This window comes from Dermacentor andersoni, chromosome 4 (assembly GCF_023375885.2).
Source record: "Dermacentor andersoni chromosome 4, qqDerAnde1_hic_scaffold, whole genome shotgun sequence".
Lineage (NCBI taxonomy): Eukaryota > Metazoa > Arthropoda > Arachnida > Ixodida > Ixodidae > Dermacentor > Dermacentor andersoni.
In genome coordinates this window covers 16,378,198-16,399,439 of record NC_092817.1, presented here as the reverse complement: position 1 = coordinate 16,399,439, position 21,242 = coordinate 16,378,198, and the positions used below count along the sequence as shown (strand labels likewise).

The window sequence follows — 21,242 nt, the reverse complement described above, 5'->3', positions numbered from 1 at the left end:
GCGCCGAACAGTTATTATTATTATTATTATTATTATTATTATTATTATGTTTGTCGGTTGAGTTTCAGTTCGACATCCTGGTATTTCGGAAACCGCTTGCCATTAAAAACACTAGGGTGGTTGCTTGGGCTAGTTGGTAATTCATGATGAAAAATAACGTAACAGCGCGAAGGACAACGACTGCGAGAGATGACATACACAGCGCTGTGTATGTCGTCTCTCGCAGTTTATGTCCTTCGCGCTGTTACGTTATTTTTTATCATTAAAAACAGTTCCGAGAGTGGAACGGGCGCGCAACACGTGGTGCATACTTCTCCGCACTGTTCTTGGCGCACTCCGCAGTGTCAGCGCGACCTACAGGCTAGGCTGCGGGCGAGGGCGGAAAGTGCTTTAGGGCCAGGTTTCTTCTTTCCCCGCCAGTGGGCGCGTTCCGCGTGGAACGCGTTTAGGCGCGCGCGTCGTGTGGGTGGGCGTCCAGGCTTGTGGCCGCGATGGCCGGTCGAAGCGGACGCCGGCCTCAGTATGGTGGCGCCATCTCTGTGCCGCGGTATTTACCAGCTGCAGGGCGCCATGCTGCCGATGCTGCTGCCAGCGGCCCCACCGTCCGCCGCTGTCGTCTCCGAAACAGCAGCCTGTTGCTGCTGCCACTCGGCGTGAAAAACAAAAAGGGGCGACGCTGCTCTCGCGTTTCGAACCGCTGGTTCGCGCAGCATCATCAGCGGAGGAGAGCAGCTCCGACGCCAACGGCCATGGTGCTGCGACAGCCTCCGCCGCCGCGCATCGCCGTCGTCGCCGGGACAGCCGCGCCGTCGCGGGGCCGCCGCGGATGACCGCCCCGACCCCTGCAACCTGTTGATTCCAGCCGCCGCTCCGACGCCGATCAACGACTGCTGGTCCCGCCTTCTCGGCTCGCTCGCCCGTTGTTTGCTGCTGCTGCTGCTGTGCTCCCGGACGACCCGTTCTGCCGCGCCGAGCCCCGTACGTTCTTCTTCTCTCCTTGTCCCTGTTTCGAGTTTTTTAGGCGACTGCTGCCGCAGCACGAACGCCCTGCAATGCCGTGCTGCCGGAGTGTGTACGCGTGCCGTGCCCGTGCGATGTCCGATGACGACCGTGCGCGGCCGCCTCTCCGCCGCCGTGCAACTCTTTTGTGCACCGACCTGTTGCTCGCCTCCCTGGGCGCTGTTTTTCCAGATCCGCGCGCGACGCGGTTCGAGGAGCGCGACCGCTTTGCCACTGATAGCAGCAGCTTCGTTTAGTTATTCGTAGACGTTGCCCATAGCCGACGGCCACGCTAACTTCTGTATTACTCGTACTGCGATCGCGTTCTGCACAATATTCGCTCCCCCGAAGCAACAGGTGGTCGCACAGAGAGGAACTTTTATGGTGCCGCCGTCCGTTTCGGTTATTTTCCGCGGTAACATTTTACGTCAGAGGGAACGTTCGGAAGCCACTCGGGAATGAACACAGACGTGATCGGCTGACACGGAGAATTTGCATATTGATTGCTCCAGTGCCGGTTACCTTGACGGAAAGAAATACTTACACGAAGCTTCCTGATCGATGCTCGCCGCAGTATTGATCTTTGAGCCTTGCATACTTCTCAGAAAGACGGGAGCACCGAGCAGCAAGCGCGACACATTGACTCCTGTCGCGCTGTACATATCACGTTTGTTCCTGCTTGTTTAGTCGACTCCGTTAGCCGCGCAGAACCTCCGCCCGCGATGCGCATCTGTCATTAGTCTTGAACTTCCGCTTGCAGAAAGAAGGCCGCGCCGCGTTAGTTTGCCGCGCGAAACCGCAATTACCGGTGGTCATTCCACATTCCCTGCGAGTCGGTGGAAAATGAAAGGCGTGTTTTGTTCAAGCTTTGGTACGATTGACGTGGTTCGTGTGGCTCTTAACCTCATAACTTTGCATGCTGGATAAATCTGTTATGTTAAACACACAACTTACAACGATTGTTTAAGTTTCAGTATATATGGCACAACATGGATTCTTTTTCTCCTACCAGTTTCCTCTTTATTTATGTTAATTGCCATGATCTGACGTTATTAATGCAAATAGCCGTTTTAATAGGCGCACTTCGATGCTTGTTGCAGGCAAGGTTTCTGTGGAAAGAACTCTCTTCGTTGAACAGGACTACCGATTATACCAGATCTTGCTTGCGTGTCACATACGGCCGCGCTTTTAGGCTAAAGCTTGCTGTAGCGCTACATATATCTAAAGTTTATAGCATGAAACGCTCTTGGGCGTCGAGAACCAGGCTTCAGCCGAGCTCTCGCAAAATCTCGCCGATGTTACTGAGCTCGTGTCATAACGTACATAACAGCGTGCCAGGCGACGCAGTTATCTGTGAGTTGCTGCTATAAGTTTTACTGGGATCGATGCGATAACCTTAGACGTGGGGCTGCCATAGGCCGGCCTGCATAATCTTGAGTCGCTGTACACTCTGACTTATACTGCATGAGTCGCCGTATATGAATAAACGGGTCTGCAAGCGAAGCAGCTAGCGAGAATGTTACGAAACTTTCGTGCCTTGTAATCGTTCATCTAGCTATGTTTCGCTTTGTGCCTGACGCCCCCATTGACCTTGTCTTCGACGTTTCTTTAGTTCTGCTTCCTAGCTGCTTCATTTTCAAGAAGTCTTAACTCTTACCCTGTGTATTCAAATACATGTGCAACGTAGAGATGCCCTCCTTGGGCAACCGCTGAACCGCACTGAATAAAAAAAAAAAAAAAGAAGATGTTGAGTCGAGAGGCGCTAGGTAGGAAGGCGGGAGTTTCGAGAAACTCGGGAGCGATCGAGCTCTGGGGTGACGCTTTCAGGATGAGTGAATTAATGGCACGGACACAAGAGTTCCGACTCCCGGTGCGACTTAAAATATTGTTCGCTAAACGTTACGAAGACGTCACCACATAGGCGGTCACGCGACATAGTATAACCATCGTGATTTGCGAACAAGTAGCATAGGAGACGCGTAGCACCGATTAGTTGTCGACGATGTAAATTCATAGCACGGAAACAAAACGAGGACGAGAGGAACGTGAACGAGGGCGATTGCTCACTTCCAACTGTTATTTCTTGAAAGCACAATAAATATTGACCCGTGTACTTAGATTTAGGTGCACATTAAAGTACCCCAGTTGTCTAAAATTTCCGGAGTCCCCCACTACGGCGTGCCTCATAATCAGAAAGTGGTTTTGGCACGTAAAACCCCATAATTTAATTAAGAAATATTGTCACACTTGCATACACACGTCGGTAATCAAAGAATTATGTGTTCACGACGCAGTTCAAATCTGCCCAGGAACCATAACTAAATAAGCTAAATAAACAAACAAAAGCAAAGTTATAAGTAGGCGTGCAACCACCTTCGCATTCCAAACACACAAACGTTCTATCCGACAGTGCTACCGATGGCTTAATTACTTACTCAACCTAATCAAAGCATTCTCGCTACTGTTTATGCCGAAGACGTCATACCTGGAAGGTACGCTGCAGTTTCCCAATGTTCACACTTATCTAAACTCGGAGATCTGAGTTAGGCTCAATCGGCAACTGCCTATAAGCCATTTCTTACGCATACTTCATATATGATAAATGAAACGGCCCCTTACTTTAATAGTACATATAGGAAGTACAATTTGCCTATACAGGTTAGCTTACCTGTACTCTTCGGGGTCCCTTTAATATTAGTTTCCTCGATAAAACCGTCCAGACATCTCCTCGATTGGCCCGTTTTCCTTCACCCTTCGAATGTCGCCGTTACCAGCGTCTTCACAAGGCAGCAACGGAGACAAAAAGGGGAGTTCTGCTTACTCTTCTTTCGCGAGGGTTACTGCGCGTGCATTTTTTTACTCCATTTTTTTAGCTCTGTTCAGAGCGTGGTGACGTTTGATATAGTAGGCATGCTCAGTTGGCACAGTGAATTTGGTGAAGTGATAGCATTCTTCTCCGCTCATTGTAATCTCTTTAGTCTGTCGTAGTGTTGCATGCTTATCCGCAGTAGTCGACGGCAGAGAATTAGGTGGTATGATAAAATAGGAAATTTGCAGGTATAAGATGCGGTTAGCTGGCGAAACACAGGGCTAATTGGAGATCGCTGGGAGAGGCCTTCGTCCTGCAGTGGCCATAAGTAGGTCGATAGTGATAATCGTGATCTTTATCCCCACACTTTAAATGGGCGCTTAACCACTTTTTTGTCGAAGGGAATAAATGCATTTGAACTTAAAATAGGCTGTTTCGGAAATACCTTGCCGCAAAAAAGTACTTCCATGCGTTCGGCAGAAGCCGAATATACTGGCAACGAAACTCGCCTTTCGCGGTGCTTCCGCTCCTTCTTTAATGACTTCCACTGGGAAGGCTACGGCGGAGCTGGGCGTGCCCACAGCGCTCCGCCTACTGAGCATCACTGTGGCGCGCAGTTCAAATTTAATTCTGTACCTTAACGTAGACGCCACTACTTCCGATTTGGCGCCTGTGGCGCGCCAAATGTAAGCCAAACGCGATTGTCCTTAGCGGGCCGCAGTGCGCTGAGCCAGTAGACTCGCCGCGGCGGTCTCGGTATCTACACACGTAGCAAACTGCGGCTACATGCAACTGTAGTGCGACAGGGCTTGACTGAGTGCTCCCGTTCATATGCTCGTCTGATCGTGCTACGTGTTGCGGACCGGCTTTTTCGTTCGCCAGCTTCACCGACGGATAGCAGCCATTTCCAATGTGCGCATTTTTAAGCGCTATCTATAAGTCTGCCAAGGAGTCCAACCAGGAGCGGCCAGGATTCAGCGCGCACTGGCAAGCGTGCGTGTGGTCTGACCTTAAGTTTCGCGTGGTTCAAGGATAGTTAAACGTTCAACGCTAGTCTAAATTAGCAAGACCTGATGGCTATACGACACCGATAAGCAGGCTGGCCAAAGTTTAATTTCTACGCGGGCGCTCTCGGCCGAGCGCAAGCAGACGATAGTAGGCTTCTTCCGGAAGTACGTAATTATTATTAAAATTCGAAAGCAGACTTTAGCTTAGTTCAGCCTGTTTACTAAACTTCGTCAATGAATATACACATTAACAGTAGGACGAAGCGCACTGATCCGAACACCTTTCTTGATTGACGTCAGCTATAGGTTAATAACAGCCGCGTATGGGAAGCTGCTATATTCCGAAATAAAGCATCTAGGAAAGAGTGAGGAACAGGCTTCTGTTCAAAGGAGAGCGTTTGAAAGAAAGGTCGCTTCACGCTCCGCTTGCGAGCTCCTCAACGCGCTGCGCACGACTGCAAAACTTGGCTGAGATGTTCACTGCAGCGCATGCTATCCGTGTACTATGTTTTTAAATACGAAGCATTTCTTGGCGAAGCATTTCTTGGCGAACGTGGGACAGTATCTATCTAGCCGCCTACGTTTTGGTGCTCTCATGGTCGTTTCGTTAACTCGGTATGTTCCAAAACTGGCATAGTATGACAAGAGTGTATGCCGAACTCAAGTGATGGGTCATGACATGAATATCATGACGTGTGTCATGTAGGTCATGAAACAGCCGCCTACGTCTTGGTGCTCTCACGGTCGTTTCGTTAACTTGATATGTACCGCAATTGCCATTGTACGACAAGCCTGTATGTTGAACATAAACGATAGGTCATGACATGAATGTCATGACATCCGTGTCATGTAGGTCATGAAACAACAGCCTACGTCTTGAGGCTCTCATGATCGTTTCGTTTACTTGGTATGCACCAAAATGGCATATAGTATGACAAGTGTGGCGAACATAAATGAGAGGTCGTGACATGAATCTCGTTACATGCGTGCCATGTAGGTCATGAAACAGCCGCCTGCGTCTTGGTATGTACCGAAATTGGCATAGTATAAGAGTCTATGACGAACTTTAATGATAGACCATGAAAATAATGTCATGACATGCATGTCATGTAGGTCATGAAACAGCCGCCTAAGCCTTGGTATGTGCCAAAGTTGGCGTAGTATGACAAGAGTGTATTACGAACATAAATGATAGGTCATGACAATAATGCCATGACATGCGTATCATGTAGGCCATGAAACAGCCGCCAACGTCTTGGTGTTTTCATGGTCGTTTCGTTGACTTCGTATGTACCAAAATTGTCATAGTATTACAAGAGTGTACGATGGACGAACATAAATGATAGGTCGTGAAACAGCAGCCAGCGTCTTGCTGCTCTCATGGTCGTTTCGTTGACTTGGTAGGCTCCCCGCGCACTGCTTCGCGTAACATGGATTTCCACAGGGCGTGGGATCTGCCGGATTTTTTTCACCAAGCCCGAGGAGTGGTTCAGGACCCCTTTAAAGGACCCCTCACCAGGTCTGGCCATTTTGAGCTGACAAGCGCAGCGCACACAATGCGCGCTTACGACCATGTCTGCTAAGTATTACATACCTGCACGCCGCGGAAAAAGCTTAAATTTCAAACCAAACACCGTTCGCCCTTCTCCGCGGGCACCGCACTCCCAACCGGAGAGTCGATGTCAATCGCGCAAGTGCGTCTACGTGCATTGCAGAGCTGTCACGTCACTTAGTGACCCGTGACTTCGAGAATTATTCAAGGCAGCATCAATTATTCGTTTAATCTATTGCTTCAATAGACGAAAAAAGTTTAGAGAAATAATAAAACGTGCATGCCGTATGTCTACGTGTTATTGTCTTTCTTTTCGTACCGTAGCAAGAGAGGTGTGCTCCCTTTTCGTCTGCTTGTGCCCACGGCGTGCAGTCGCGCGCGCAGAGACCGAAACTATGCAATTTTCTACCGTGTTAGAACGCCGCGATTATGCTCTTTCATCCTCATGTGCCTTTCCCAGTGCTCGTGATTGTGGTACTGACTTACACCGCTAATCAGGTGTTCTCCTGCAGAGCGCGCAAAATCGTCCGCTGCGCGAAACGAGGCAAACGCAACAGCCCGCACGCGAGATCGTCACCGGAAGTGCGCCGCTCAGTAAAAACGCAAGAGAGAGAAAAAGAAGGCGGGGCCCGTGACGTATTCGTCATGTTATCCTCCGGCTCCGGTTTAGGACAACGTAGGCATGGAATTTCTCATGTTGAGTCTAGACGAGGCAAGTGGAAAGAGTGTGTTTGCGGTGACGCTCGCCTTCTGAAATCATGGGTTCGTGGCTCTTAAAATATTTTTATCTCTGCTATTAGTAAACTAACTTGAAAAATTCTTGCCGTATGACACTTCTTAGAGGACGCATAACAACTTATAGCGTATAACTAATATTTTCTCTGTGGCCTGCATGGTGAGGGGCTCTTTAACAGCAGACGCCCAGGCGCAACAATTGCCGGCATGCCTGTGTAAGGCTAGATTAGCTCGTAGCACGGTCTTTCTCCCCCTCATAACGATATAGGGTTATGTTTGGATATACTATAGCATTGTCTTCTATAGTGGGCAGTAGAGTTCTATGTCTCTGGTAAAATTAGAATATATATATATATATATATATATATATATATATATATATATATATATATATATATATATATATATATATATATATAACCATGAGGTCCGCGGTACTTGCTGAATTTGCCTCTAGCAACTGACTTCGATATCACAACAAGTCCAGCTTTCAGAGTCTACGTGACGTCTTGAAAAAGAAAAGAAAGAAAGCAGAACTTCGTGCAGGTGACAGGGATCTTTGTCGGGAGCTCAACGTCATTGCTTTCAAGTTTTCCGTCAAGGTTAATCATAATTTTCTTTACAAGCACTTCTCAACACTAGTCTCTAACACCACCTTTGTGTGCGTGTGTTTTTAAAGAATTCTCACAGGCTGTGGTTGGGCGTCGCATTTACAAATGCTTCATTCCTAATAGGAATGACCAACAGTGCGGCCTGAATTTGTGCGGGCGCGATGATACCTTAAGAGGACCTTCTGTGTCAATGCCCATCCTTTGGCGCTCAACCACGTGCTCTACGAGCTAAGCCCAGCCTGTTAGATAATAGAGCGCTCTCGCGGAGGAAAGGATCTCGCAGGAAAGGCTCCTGGGACCATAGCCTATGCATTCTTGCATGCAAAAGGCCACGGAAGCCCTTGTGCACTTGAAGGCTATTGGACTGTACTACGAACGCTTGTAACAGCAGACATTCCTCTGCGACTTACTTTGCGAATAACTGACTCCCTATTATTTTTATTCTCTTCTTATATATTCTTCCCCTTTCCCCCTCCCAAGTGTAGAGCTAGCATCCCTACCTTTCCCTTTTTGTTTCACTCACAGGGGTCTGCAGTGGGAAGAAAGCAGCACATAATAAAGCTTTACTAATGCAAAGGCAGTCAGGTAGAACAAATTACGAGCGGTCATAGTAGAATACCAGCATGTGTGCCAAACTATGAAAACCACACTCGAGGGCAGCTGATTAGATGTTGTAAGATTCGTCGGACGATCTCGCCGCTGCCACCATTTGTTAGAGTTGTCGGACGATCTACGAGCTGTAGGCCGATCTCACCGCTGCCATTCAGATATAAGACTTGGCAGTCGTAGCTGTAAGAAGGAGCTTGACTCTTCGTCGGCACTTAGGAGAGCAGAATTTATTTACATGTTATTTACAGTTGAACATGAGATACATCGACAGTCTAGCGTGACTCCCAAATGGAGCCCGCAAGAGGAGCATACAGCAAACAGCTTACGAGCACGCAGCTCACGAGTACATCTCTAGCACGACAACAAGCACACAGCTCACGAGTACATTTTGAGCACGACAACGAGCACCCACTAGCAGCCGACAATCGCTGTTTATATGCACTCCGCTCGACGTCATAGTTCGACGTCATTGTGGATGACCCGCCCTTTTGGAGGAGGATGAGGGCTCTCGACTTGGAGGAGGATGAGGGCTATCGACTTGGAGGAGGATGAGGTCTATCGACTTGGAGAAGGATGAGGGCTTACATACACGTGTCGCACACACACACAGGTGTAATCGTCCGGAGCCGACGTCAGAGGGGCTTCGTAGAACTCTGAGCCGGGTAGTACATTGTCTTGCGTCTTGGTCGGCGCGTGGGAAGGAGCCTTCGTCGGCTTTCCCGCGGCAACTCCCCCACCCGTAGCAGATCAGGTCCGCGTTGTCGTGTTGCGCACAAAGCCTGCTTCGTCGAACTCCTTCAGTCACAACGGCGACGAGGCTAGAGCGTAACGGTGGCGGTTTCAGCACAAAGCCTGCTTCGTCAAACGCATCCTAGCTGAAGCGACGGAGAGTGGAGGATGCGCGCATTGTTCCCGACACAATGTCGACTTAGTCACGCCGTGGCTAGAGGTTGGCGGCGGCGTTCCAAGATGAGGTTGCCACCGCTGGCGTAAATGGCTGGCAAACTTGCACTGCAGCTGGCCGTTCTTAACCAAGTGCGTTGTGCGAGACAAGGGATTTTCGCTGGAATCGAAACGGTGGATGGATAGAGTTGGCTGGCGCAGGACAATGGCGTTGGAGATCTCTGGGAGAGCTCTTTATACGGCCATGGACTCACCTCTGCTGCGGCCGCTGAGGCCGATGATGACGTTCGGTGGTGATTATTCATTGGGACAACTTTGTAATCCATCAGTGAAAGGGCTCAGTGATGGCAGCATGCAATAAAAACACTATACAGGCCTATATACAAGGACTTGCGTCAGTCTGTTCGAGCTTGGTACGCGGCACATCATTTTTCACAAAATCTTGCACTTTGGGACGACGCCACGTGTAGTATCAGTATATTTCGCCAACTTCTTTGGGGGCAGATGTCTCGAAGCTGTTGCCATTTTCTGAATTTCTATGAAGTTGACGCGTCCTTGATAACCGACTAGCTTCGATTAGGCGCAATCGCGGCCTGTGTCCGCAAATTGATAACTGAGACGTAATGAAGCTTTATTGCTATAGCAATGATACGGACACTCCAAGCTAATTTTTGCCGTCGCTGTCTCCGTGACGTGCCGCATATATTTAGGTTTATGTATACTGTGTGCGACGCCCTGCTAATTACATGCGGTATATGCGGGTTATGTTGCCGCACCAGTCTATCGTTAAAGTTGCTGATACAAGGTCTTACATTCTTGACAACCGTATTCCTCAGAATTTTGAGAATGGCAGCCCACAGACAAATATGGCAAAAAACTGACAGCCCATGCATCTCATCGTAAATCTTCTAAGACTTTAATATTAAAAGTACGAAACAATAACTGAGCTCTAACCTTAAAATGATGCAATTTCACTGGCTCGGCTCTGCACAGCCTCCAGGATAGGCCCAGGAAAGAGGTTTGAAACGTACCTGATACGGTAAAGTGGAGGTAAATTTGCTAAGAAAGACGCTGGCTCTTATTAATCAACAAATTAAATTGTCCGATGGCATGGTTCAAACAGAGGACTCCTAGCATAACAGCCAGTTTTTTAGTCAGTCAGTTTACGCTTACATCAATTCATTGTCACTACAGTTAACATGTTGCTATCGCATTCATTGCTTCTCCCTTATGGCGAAACAGATTTTTTAGTGTTACCAGCTCTTTTATTAAAGGGGTAATAAAGAGAAATATTCAGTTCAGGTAGATTGCTGCGTTATACCTCCGGAATTCCAACTTGTTAATGCATGACGTCAGAAGTACGGGGCTTGGTAAGTTGGAGGGATCGCTCGAAAGAAAGCTGGTTAGCGACGCGACCATAACATTTACGCAACGAAAAGCCTCCTCTCGATGTCCTATATAGGTTTTTGCACCCTCTGGCTCTGCAGGCTAGCCGCCTGCTTGGAAAAAGAAGCAACAAGAGTTGTATCGCATTCTAAAGTCAACAAAGAACGCAATCTTGAAATCTTTGTCTTTCTTTCTCTGAAAGAATCGGAATACGCCAAAGCATGCAGAGCGCTGTCGATGACTTCAAAAAGACGTCTTGGTATACCGTGGCTTGGCCGCAAATCTGAAAAAGCTGAAGATAGACCTGCAGTTTCTCCTGTCTAAGCAAGCAGTCCTTTTCCGCCACCCGTCACAGTGGCTTAGCGGCTGTAGTGTTGTGCTGCTAAGCACGAAGTCGCGGGATCAAATCCCGGCCGCGGCGGCCGCATTTCGATGGCGGTGAAATCCAAAAACGCCCGTCTCCCGTGTTTTGGAGGCACGTTAAAGATCCCCTGGCGGTCAAAATTAATCCGGAGACCCCACACTACAGCGTGCCTCATAATTAAATCGTGGTTTTGGCACGTAAAGCCCCAGAATTCAATTCCTTTAGCGCCGAAGAAATGCAGAAAGTCTTCACGGGCTTTAGTAACTTATAGCCATCTTGATTAACACAGTGCTTTGATACAGTGCTTCTAGTGCCCTTGAAAGGGGCACAAGTATTTGATACTTTGTGAATAGCTTTAATGTATGGATCAGAGTCCGTTTGCTCGATGTGTCGATATACACTTACTTACAGAAAATGGTGTCAATATACTGAGAGTCAACGTAATCAGGGTACTAGGCCTTTCATTGATACAAACGGTGGAAACCATACAGAGCTCAAGAAAATCACCTTTAAAACGGATAACGCGTACGGGATGATCAGAAACCTGGCAGGAAGACACAAGCGGATGAAAGAAGATAACCTCATAAAGTTAATGAACTCTTTCGTACTCTGTCATATTTCATACACCGCTGCCACGTAAAACTGAACGCAGTTTCAACTCAAGAAGCTTGACTCGGCGATCGAGAAGGTTGTTAAAAGTGCGTTGGGGCTCCCAGTTCGAACCAGCACTGAAATATTGCTCAAGTTAGCAATACGCAACACGACCATGGAGATCGCGGAGGCTCAAGAAATATCAGAAATAGCGAGACCATCTACCACCAGCACGGGAAGATCAATGCTAGACAAGATCATGATCAACCCCATTACGGATCCAGAGCAGTACACTAACGTTTATCAAGAATTCGCAGACAACATAATTGTCGCACCGCTACCCAGGAATGTGCACCCAACACATAACATCAACGTGAGGGTTGCATGAGCCAAGGCGTTAATCAAGAAAATGGATAAAGAGGGTAGATGAGCCTGCTTTGTTGATTCGGCTGCCTACAAGGATCGAACTGAGTTCGCGGCGGCGGTAGTGGATCACCAGTGCAAATGTACCAACTGCACCACCATTTACACTAGCAAACCTGAAGTCGCTGAACAAGTTTCCATTGCATTGGCACTAACACACAAAATATACACATAAATATATAGTGACTAGAAAATGGCTATTAGAGCTTTCAACAGGGTCAAGATTGCCCAACAGACTGCGAGGATAATTAACAGAAGACTAACATATGTTACACATTATATTTATTGGTTCCCGGCGCACCTTGTCACTTGATGACACTCCCGTCAATCCGAATGAATCGGCCAACAGCGTCGCCCCCGAACTTACAGACCGGGCCGCTTTTACATATGGCTTTTATTCTACTGGATTCGGGAACCTACAGAGAGATGCGCTTATGACATACAACTAAATTACAAAACATTACTACATGGGAAGGAAGGAGTTTGCACGCCCTCGATCACAATAGACTAAACAGAGCCCAAGCAGTTAGGCAGTTGCAGACATGGTCATATTATTCACCGGCACAAATGATGGAATGGTATAACTTTGCAGACATGAATATTATATGCAAAGCATGCAAAAAGAAGACATGCACGCTCGAACGTATGCTCTGTGATGGTGAGTCGCTCGGCCCTGGCATTTCCCGGAATCGGTTTTCAGTAATGATTAAATCCCACAATCATATCCCTCAAGTCCTGGTTGTCCAGTACGCCTGTGATAGGGCTAGGAGGCTTGACCACCCGGTCCCAACATGCGACTAGCCAGACAGGTGGTAACACCTTGTACAGGACTTGAATAAAGTGTCTCCTCCTACTCCTTCTGCTCCGCAACAAATGCATGTCGTTAAGCGCACCGTTCCTATAAAGTGAAGCGTTCGGCTACCCGCTTACATTGACAATAATCGCTGATGTTCTCTACAGAAATTGCTTTCTTTTTTTTAATTTTTGTTAGCATTGGCTATAGCACACGGCATGAAATTCTGAAATGAATTCGCCGCGCGCCTGCGCATCGCGCGACCATTTCGCGGCGAATTGCGAGGGCGCCGGCAGCAGCAGCAGGACCTCGCTGTTGGCGACACAGTGCAATATCGGCCCGCGTCATTTTCAGGCCGCCGGCCGCAGTTGCCGAGTCGGAGAGCGAAAAGGAGGAAGGGAGAAGGTGCGTTTCTTTCGGATGGCGTCGACGACGCTTCCTATATGCGCGCATAATAGCAGCAGGAAACGCGCAGCGGTTTCGTGCAGCCCACACTATGCGGGAACACTGCGATACCCGCATGCAGCGTAGATCGGAGGCCGCCGCGCGCTGTTGCAGGCAAGGGCTGCTGCGAGGGCTGCCTGTTGCGGCTCCCACCAGGGACTCGCTCGCTGGGAGGCCCGGGCAGTCTACGCGCGCGTTCGCGGTGTAGAGCATAACCGGAGAGCAGCACACGCTTTCCGCCGTGTCATTCTTTTTCATTAATTTTGATCGTTGCCGGCCTTTTTCCGCGTGTGGCTTCGGGCCTGTTCGGTCTAGTTTTTTTTCTGTTTCTTTCCCCCACTTTCCGCTGCCCTTTGCTTGGTCGGCGATCGGGCTTGATCTATATTGAACTGGATAGGCGGTGGCGGCGCAGAATACGCCGGAGCGTTCGCGTTGCCGCTGCTGCCGTTGTTTCGCCGCCGTTGGGAGGAAAGTGCCCGCGCAGTTTCCCGCAGCCACGCATCCCTAGCGTCGATGTGCTTCGCGCGCCCATCTTGTGTCCACCGAGGGCTGTTGGCCGCATGCAGTATGGAGTGCATGTATCCCTGGAGTTTCATACGCAAACCACTAGTGAGAGCTCTCGCTACTGTCTACGGGAGTTTTAAGTATGACGGTTCTCCCATCGGAAGAATGGGTTGGACATGTATGTGGCTAAACTTCGTCCTTCTGGCTTGCTACTTTAGATGGTCCTTGGCGTATGTTAAATGTTCATTTTCAGCAAAATATCGTGCTAAAAATGGAACAAGCAATTCGCAGCGATTACGCATGTGCGCAGAAGCGTATTGCTTTCATCCGTTGAGAAAGATATGATTTCTGGAATATTTACAAAAATAAAGCGTAATAAATGCCGCGCCACAGGATCTTCTGAGGCAACAAGCGCGAAGATTAGACTAATCCGTGGACTATACCCATCATTTTCATGATAGCTGAACAATCGAAGCGCCAGAATTCCTTTTAGCGTATTTTTGTTGCGAACTCTATGCTCGCAGCCTCGCGTTAAGAACTTTAATACGCGATGTGTTTATTCGAGGCCTCCGAGATCGGGCGGCGCGTGTCGCTCGCGGCAGAGTTTCCTACAAAAATTACTAGAGGGCATAGAGTTTCCTACAAAATTGCTAGAGGGAACTCTGGCGCTGCAGTCGTTGTCCTACCTTGGGAATGATGGGAAGTACATGGATTTGTCTGATCTTCGTGCTTGTGGATTCATACGTTCTTGTGGCTTTGTATATTACGCTATATAAATCTTATTGTCGTATATTTCAGCGCAATCTATATTCTTCGAAGTGCAGAAGACGCCGGGAACGCGTACAATTGCTATTGATTGCAACGATTGAGCTTGTCCAGGTGGCCAAATCGAAACGCGCCAAGCGTCTCAAGGCACTGGCATGCCCGCAATAAATTCATAAGGGCGTTTCATTCGCTTGTCGATACATGCGTCCGTGGCTTAATGCTTTCGATATCAGGCTTCTGTGCTAGAGTCCCTGTGTTGGAATCCTGCCGTCAGGCAATTTTAATGATGTTTATTTAATTATTAATTACGCAATACACTGTTGAAAATGACGAGTTTACAAAGTCACAAAGCCGTTTGAAGCCAAAAGGACGAATTTTAGGCAAATCCATGTACTTCCCATTATTCCCATGCTGGGACAACCGCTCGCATTGCAGCTCCCGTAGACACTAGCGCCAGAGTTCCCTCTAGTAATTCTTGTAGGAAACTCTATGGCTCGCGGCTCCTGATGTCGACAGCCATTTGCTGCTACCCAGCGGGTCGACCATGTCCACCGACCAATGTTGTCAGCACAGTACGAGTGCAAAATGTAACATTGCAGCTCTTCGTTGCACGCTTACAATGGATTTGGCTCTTTTGTTGGCTTACCGAGGCCGGTATAATCTATACACTCCCCGAAAAATTTTCTGTGGCAGTGAAAGGAAAGCTACGGGGGCAAAGCGCCCACAAACGAGAACGCTTCTGATTAAAGTCCCGCAGTTTCATCCTCCTTAGTTCAAGCTGGGGAAGACAAAACATTAATAAACACATGATTTGCGTACAACAGCTAAATAACACAAAGTACACCGCTGAGTGTTGAAGTTCGCTTATTCGCGGCTTTTCCCTTCCGCGTCTGGGCAATCATGAAACCGTCGCACGTGGAAGCTGCGCCGATTCAGCGTCTGTTCTGACAAAACCAAAAGCGTTGCCAAACGCTGCCGCTGACTACTTCGCGTGGTAACGCGTGTGCAGAAGCTCCGCCCGCGTAGCTTTCTTTTCCTTCGTTGCCACAGGGAGTTGTCCGCGAGTATAGCGGTGCCTGCCGCTCGGTTCCATATGCCACTCTTGTCATCCACCGTTCACCGTTGGCTGATCCCATTGGTAGCGTTGGTGCAACGTCGCTCTGACCACCGACGAAGCCTGAAAGGCGCGAGAAGGAACGATATCGGAAATGGCATCACTATAAAATCGTGACCCAAGTTGCCCAAGTCCCCCAGGCTGGCGTGTACTGTATAGTGTAGTTGTCATATAGTGTAATAGGCTTCGAGAGAATTTATCTTTTCCACAAATCCTGTGTCCCGTAAACTCCTGCGACCGACTGTACATTGCACAGCGCAAGTCAGCTATAGCTGCGCGTTCAGTTTAGTTCACTTCCGATACCGATTACAATGCCAATATTATTTGTTTGTACAACATAAGGGTAATCGATAGCCAGCGTAGCCAGACACCCCATGTCAAAGGGCGCTGTTCTGGGCCCGTGTCCGGACACTGTCACTGGGAGAGGGACAACAAGAGCTTTGGTATTGTAGAGCTAAAAGCCATACGGGGCCAAAGAAAGGTCCTATAGCGAAAAAAAGAGAAAGAAAAAAACGATAAAAAATGCACCATTCTTTGGTGCACTTTACCCGGTGCACGTCGAAGAACCGTCGGTGTTGTTAATCAATGCGGAGCCATCAGCGCCTTGTTTGTCTCCTCCTCTTTCTGGTCCTGTCGTCTAGCCCTGTTTGAATTTTATTGTTACTATGGAACACCACCTCGCCCAATCCGCTGCCCTTCTGCTATAGGGCGTGTCCCCCTCTTAAGCCCAGTAGATTTTTAAAACGTTAAATCCCATCCATTATTAAGGCGAAAGCCTTTCTAGGCTCGTGGTGAAGTTTGTATCAGCAGACCTGATCGCTGGAGTGTCCGCCGAAGCGTCGTCACGCCATATGAAGACAGACTAAAGAACGCAAAATGTTTTATAGTGACCGTTACTGAATGATAACGTTATAATAGAGATTGGTGGAGGTTAATAATGACTAGTAATGACTAATAATGACTACTTATGACTTGTAATGACTACTAATGACTACGAAATGACCAATATGTCTAACGACTGCTTGTGATGACCACAATTCATTACAAATGACTACAAATGCTTACTAGTGAGCAGTAATGACGAATAATGACTGAAATGACTTGTATTGACAACTGATGACTACGAAAGGGCTAATATGTCTAACGACGAATTGAAACGACTACAATTTATTTGAAAGGACTAAAGATGATTAGTAACGTCCAGTAATGGCTAATAATGACTGAAATACTTGTAATGACTACAAATGACTTTGATATGAACAACATGTCTAACGACGGCTTGTAATGACCACAATTGATTACGAATGACTAAAAATGCTTAGTAGTGAGCAGTAATGGCTAACACACACGCACACACACACACACACACACGCACACACACACACACACACACACACACGCACACACACACACGCACACACACACACACACACACACACACACACACACACACACACACACACACACACACACACACACACACATATATATATATATATATATATATATATATCATTTTCTTTCACGCACAGATTGTCAGTTGATAATATATATTCTCCTTTCATAATCAGGCTATTAAACTAGACAGCTTATCAAAGAGTGTTTTTTTACCTAATCTTTTTTCTGCTTGGCACATCCGTCGTCACTAGAGGATAATGCTTTAATCTTGGTGATATTGAACTAGCTTAGTCGCGAAGTCCTTCCTATTGCTTTTTTCAAATCTTTTCGTCTGTCCTTTGACACGTCCATAGTGTCAGGATTGGGGGCTCAACCTCACCGTTCGTAACTCGTTGTCAAGATTGGAGTCGGGCATGAATTAGAAGGTAGCTGGCCCATGCCGTCGTCCAACTTATCCACGCTGAGGACGTTGATGAAGGGAAGGACTGCTTCTCATCGAGAACGAGGAATATGGGTTTATTTACAGTATCTACATGCAGTTCATCAGTCTAGCATGACTGCGAGAGAAAGTACATCAGTCTAACATGACTGCTTGAGAAAGTGCATCAGTCTAACACGACTGTTTGAGAAAGTTCACTGAGAAGCCGCACAACAGCGGTTTATAAACACACGGTCCTCCCCCGATACCCAGGTGACGGAAACGGCCGACCAGTCATCGTAAACAAGCCTCCTCTCTGCGGGACGGCTTACACACACACACTTCCGCACAGGTTCACGGTCCGGAGGTGACGTCTGACGGACTTCGTAGAACTCGGGGCTTGTGTCAGGAAAGGTGCCTTTTATTCCCCGAGCTGAGCCCCGCAGTGCGGCCGGGTGCCCATTATCTTGCGTCTTGGACGGCGCGTGGGAAGGAGCCTCGAACTACGTTCCCGCGAGCACTCCCCCGCTCGCGGCACACCAGGGCGGCGGAGGCGGCTCAGTAACAATAGTTGGTCCGCCCATCGCATTCAGTCACAACGGCGACGAGGCTAGAGCGTAACGGTGGCGTTCCAAGAAAAGTTGCCGCCGTTGTCGCCACTGGCTGGCAAAACTTGCACCTCAGCTGGGCCGTTCTTAACAATAGTCAGTGGCAAATTCCGCTGGCTTAACGCGAACTTATTTAGCGCCCACCAATAGCGCCCGACTTCCAGTTGTGAAACCTCGCTTGTTCAGGCGTCCACCGACTGCAGTTCTGTTATGCTTGCATTTTGGACGACCCGATTACCGTCCGGTGCCGGAGACAAGTTCCAATGGATCGGTGCGCCCTCGCCGAAAGTCTTCTCGTCGCGTACGCACTAATACGGGCCTCTGCGCTTGCTTCCTTGGGCTCTCTCTCTCTCTCTCTCTCTCTCTCTCTCTCTCTCTCTCTCTCTCTCTCTCTCTCTCTCTCTCTCTCTCTCTCTTTTTTTTTCTATCATTTCTCACAGGCGCAACCGTTCAATTCTTGCTTTCCCTCCTACTCGTCTTGTGTGTTAAGAAGTAGAGAAAGAGAGAGAGAGAGAGGGAGAGAGAGCTGCACTTGGTTGGGTGATAGACGGCCAGTTCTGTTGCTATTGGTATGGGTGCTCTGTCTGTCTTTGCTTTACTTCGTCCCGCACTGCTGGTGCGTGCTCGTGTGAGCGTTCTTTCTATCTTTTTACAATACCAGGACCTGCGCCTTTCTCTACAGTTCATTTCTCAGCGATTTCCACGGATTGCTGCAAAACAAACCTGACCTGCTGTCGCGACGTCAGAGAGGGGCTTCCTTCTGAGGGGCTTTGGCCAAGTGTTTGTACATCTTGCCGGTACACGCTTTCGTTCTGTCACCTCCATGCCTGTCTTGAACGCACTCAGTCAACATTTCTTTTCATCATCATCTTGTTATTATTATCTTTCGCGCGTCTGTTTGCGTTGCTACGTGCCTCTGTGCGAAAAACACCGTTTCGGAAACGTGTAGCGTTTTCTTCTTTCTTTTCGTCTTTTATTTATTGCACAAGTTCCTTCCTTGACTCGTATAAGAGCGCGTGCGCCGTGTCTTGCCAGGCGTGGAAAGCAAGCGAGTGAGTGAATAAACTTTTAACGAGCGCAGAAAAAGTCGAAATCTTTCGGTATGGCGTCATCAAAGAAAAACAGCCTTGTACTATAAGGCGATCCGCAAGTTAGCCGTAGTCTTCAAAGGGTATAAATTTGTTGCAGTAATTGGCGCTATCGTCGTGCCTTCCTTGCAGCTCCTGACTGCGCATCGCAGAGGCAACGTAATGAGAAAAAAAAAAGAAAGGAAAAGAAGGAAATGACAGTATACGTTAAGACTAACGCATGTTGTCATGCCGAAGTCGCACCTTGTGTATTTTTTATGGGAGTCTCTGACGTCACATTAGTGCCGGACCCTCACTGCCCACGATATGCAGTTCCCGCAGAAACAAGACTGGCTCAGCAGCCACGGTATTCTGCTGCTAAGCAGAGGGTCGCGGGTTCAGCTCCTATCCACAGAGGCCGCATTCCGATGTGAGCGGAATGTTAAAAAAAAAATAAGAAACATGCAGGTGAACCGCAGTAGCAACACGAGCGCAGCCTCATCCCCCGTAGCTGTCTGCGTGCATGTCGCAAGGACGAAAGCCATGTATGTGATCCTATTCGAGGGAAACACGTTTATGATTTTTGTACGTACAGAAAAGTGCGACACATATCTGAATGCATTTAAGTCTTCATACCCCTTGTGTCATATAGTGGCACATCCATTCTCGGGCATTGGCCAGGAAGGGCACATACCCAGTTGTTGCACATGTACATTAGCACGCAGGACCCGACGTAACATACGCAGGAAAGAGACGACGATCTTTTGGAAGACTTATTTACTAAATGTTGTCGGCTGGTGGACCAGCCTTCGTCAGAGTACTCTGACTGTACTCTGACGAAGGCTGATCCACCAGCCGAAAACGTTTAGTAAGTAAGTCTTCCAAAGAGCTCGTCGTCTCTTTCCTGCGTCTGTATATATATATATATATATATATATATATATATATAGAAAAGAGAGACAGACCCTGTGACCCAAGTTGTCTACTAGGCCAGACAGTAGCAAGCAGCAAATTGTCTATTCGGCCTCATGTCCAGTGACCGAAGATTTGTACTCGGCAATACAGCAGCCAAGACACACCGAGTGGCCCAAGTTGTGTACATATATCCACAAATACATCCGGCAAGTAAACGACCACCAACGCCAAACCTCGAGGAAAAGGCAAAGAAAGCTTCTCTTTAAAGCGCTCGTGTACTGAGATTTTGCAACACGTTAACGAACCCCATGGGGTCAAAATTAATATGGAGCACTTGTCTCTCACCGTTGCAGGTACATCGTTGAACCTGACGGGAAACTGCGGCGGGCCTAAGCAAAATCCTGCCAGCACTTCGCTAGATTTGCTTTTCTCTCAGTTGCTCTTTGTTTCCTTTCTAGTGGCGTGCATTAATGCGGTCACAAGGTATTTGCCACTGGGTACGTGCCCCTCTCCAATAAACATATTTGATGCCACCTTGGGTGACTCCGTATGTGTAATGTCCTAGTTATGTGCCACCTTTCATAGTAATCATTACATAAAACCTGTCATCAACAATTATCCACCAACCATAAAATAAATCGCTAATAGCATCAAAGTCGCCAACCATCTGTAGAGTATGGATGCAGCGCTAAATTTTAGGTTTCCTTTCTCGGGGCGTGACACAATGCGAATGTGTGCTTGTTCGCGCGAGCACGTTTTGTGTGGACGCACAACTGTGCAAGCAGTGCGCGTACGCCGCATGTACCGCGTACTGGACAGCATCTGTTCACTGCACTATTGCAGTGTCGCGTATACTGTCTGTGTCTCCCTTTCGCTGTCTCTCCCGCTTACCCCGGTGAGGAGCAGCAGGCTATAGACGCACACTCTTCAGGCCGGCGTCTTTCGCACACTTCAGCACCACGTCTGATCACGTCTTTCTCACGGCTGTTTCTTTATATTTTTTTTTAATTTACAGAGACACTGAAGGCCACGTGGCCCAAGCAGCGGGGGCGAAAACACAAGCTCGTAAACGACAGTGCACACCAACGAAGAACTAAGAAATATGGTAAAACAAATAGCCACATTTAATACAAGAAATAGTCACAAGCACTAAGGTATACGATGAGAAAATGCGGATACAGAAACAATAACATTATCAAGTGGATTACAAAGACAAAGAGTTCTATT

At 48.0% G+C, this 21,242-nt stretch overlaps 1 protein-coding gene across 1 annotated transcript in view; it reads left to right on the top strand.

Annotated features, from left to right (window-relative positions):
* The first annotated feature begins 583 nt into the window (after positions 1 to 583).
* LOC126535780 (rho guanine nucleotide exchange factor 17-like) overlaps positions 584 to 21,242 on the top strand; it is a 241,754-nt gene continuing 221,095 nt past the window's right edge. The window contains exon 1 of the mRNA XM_050182574.3: positions 584 to 978. The gene's annotated coding sequence lies outside the window, so the exon portion shown is untranslated. The remainder of the gene's footprint in view (positions 979 to 21,242) is intronic.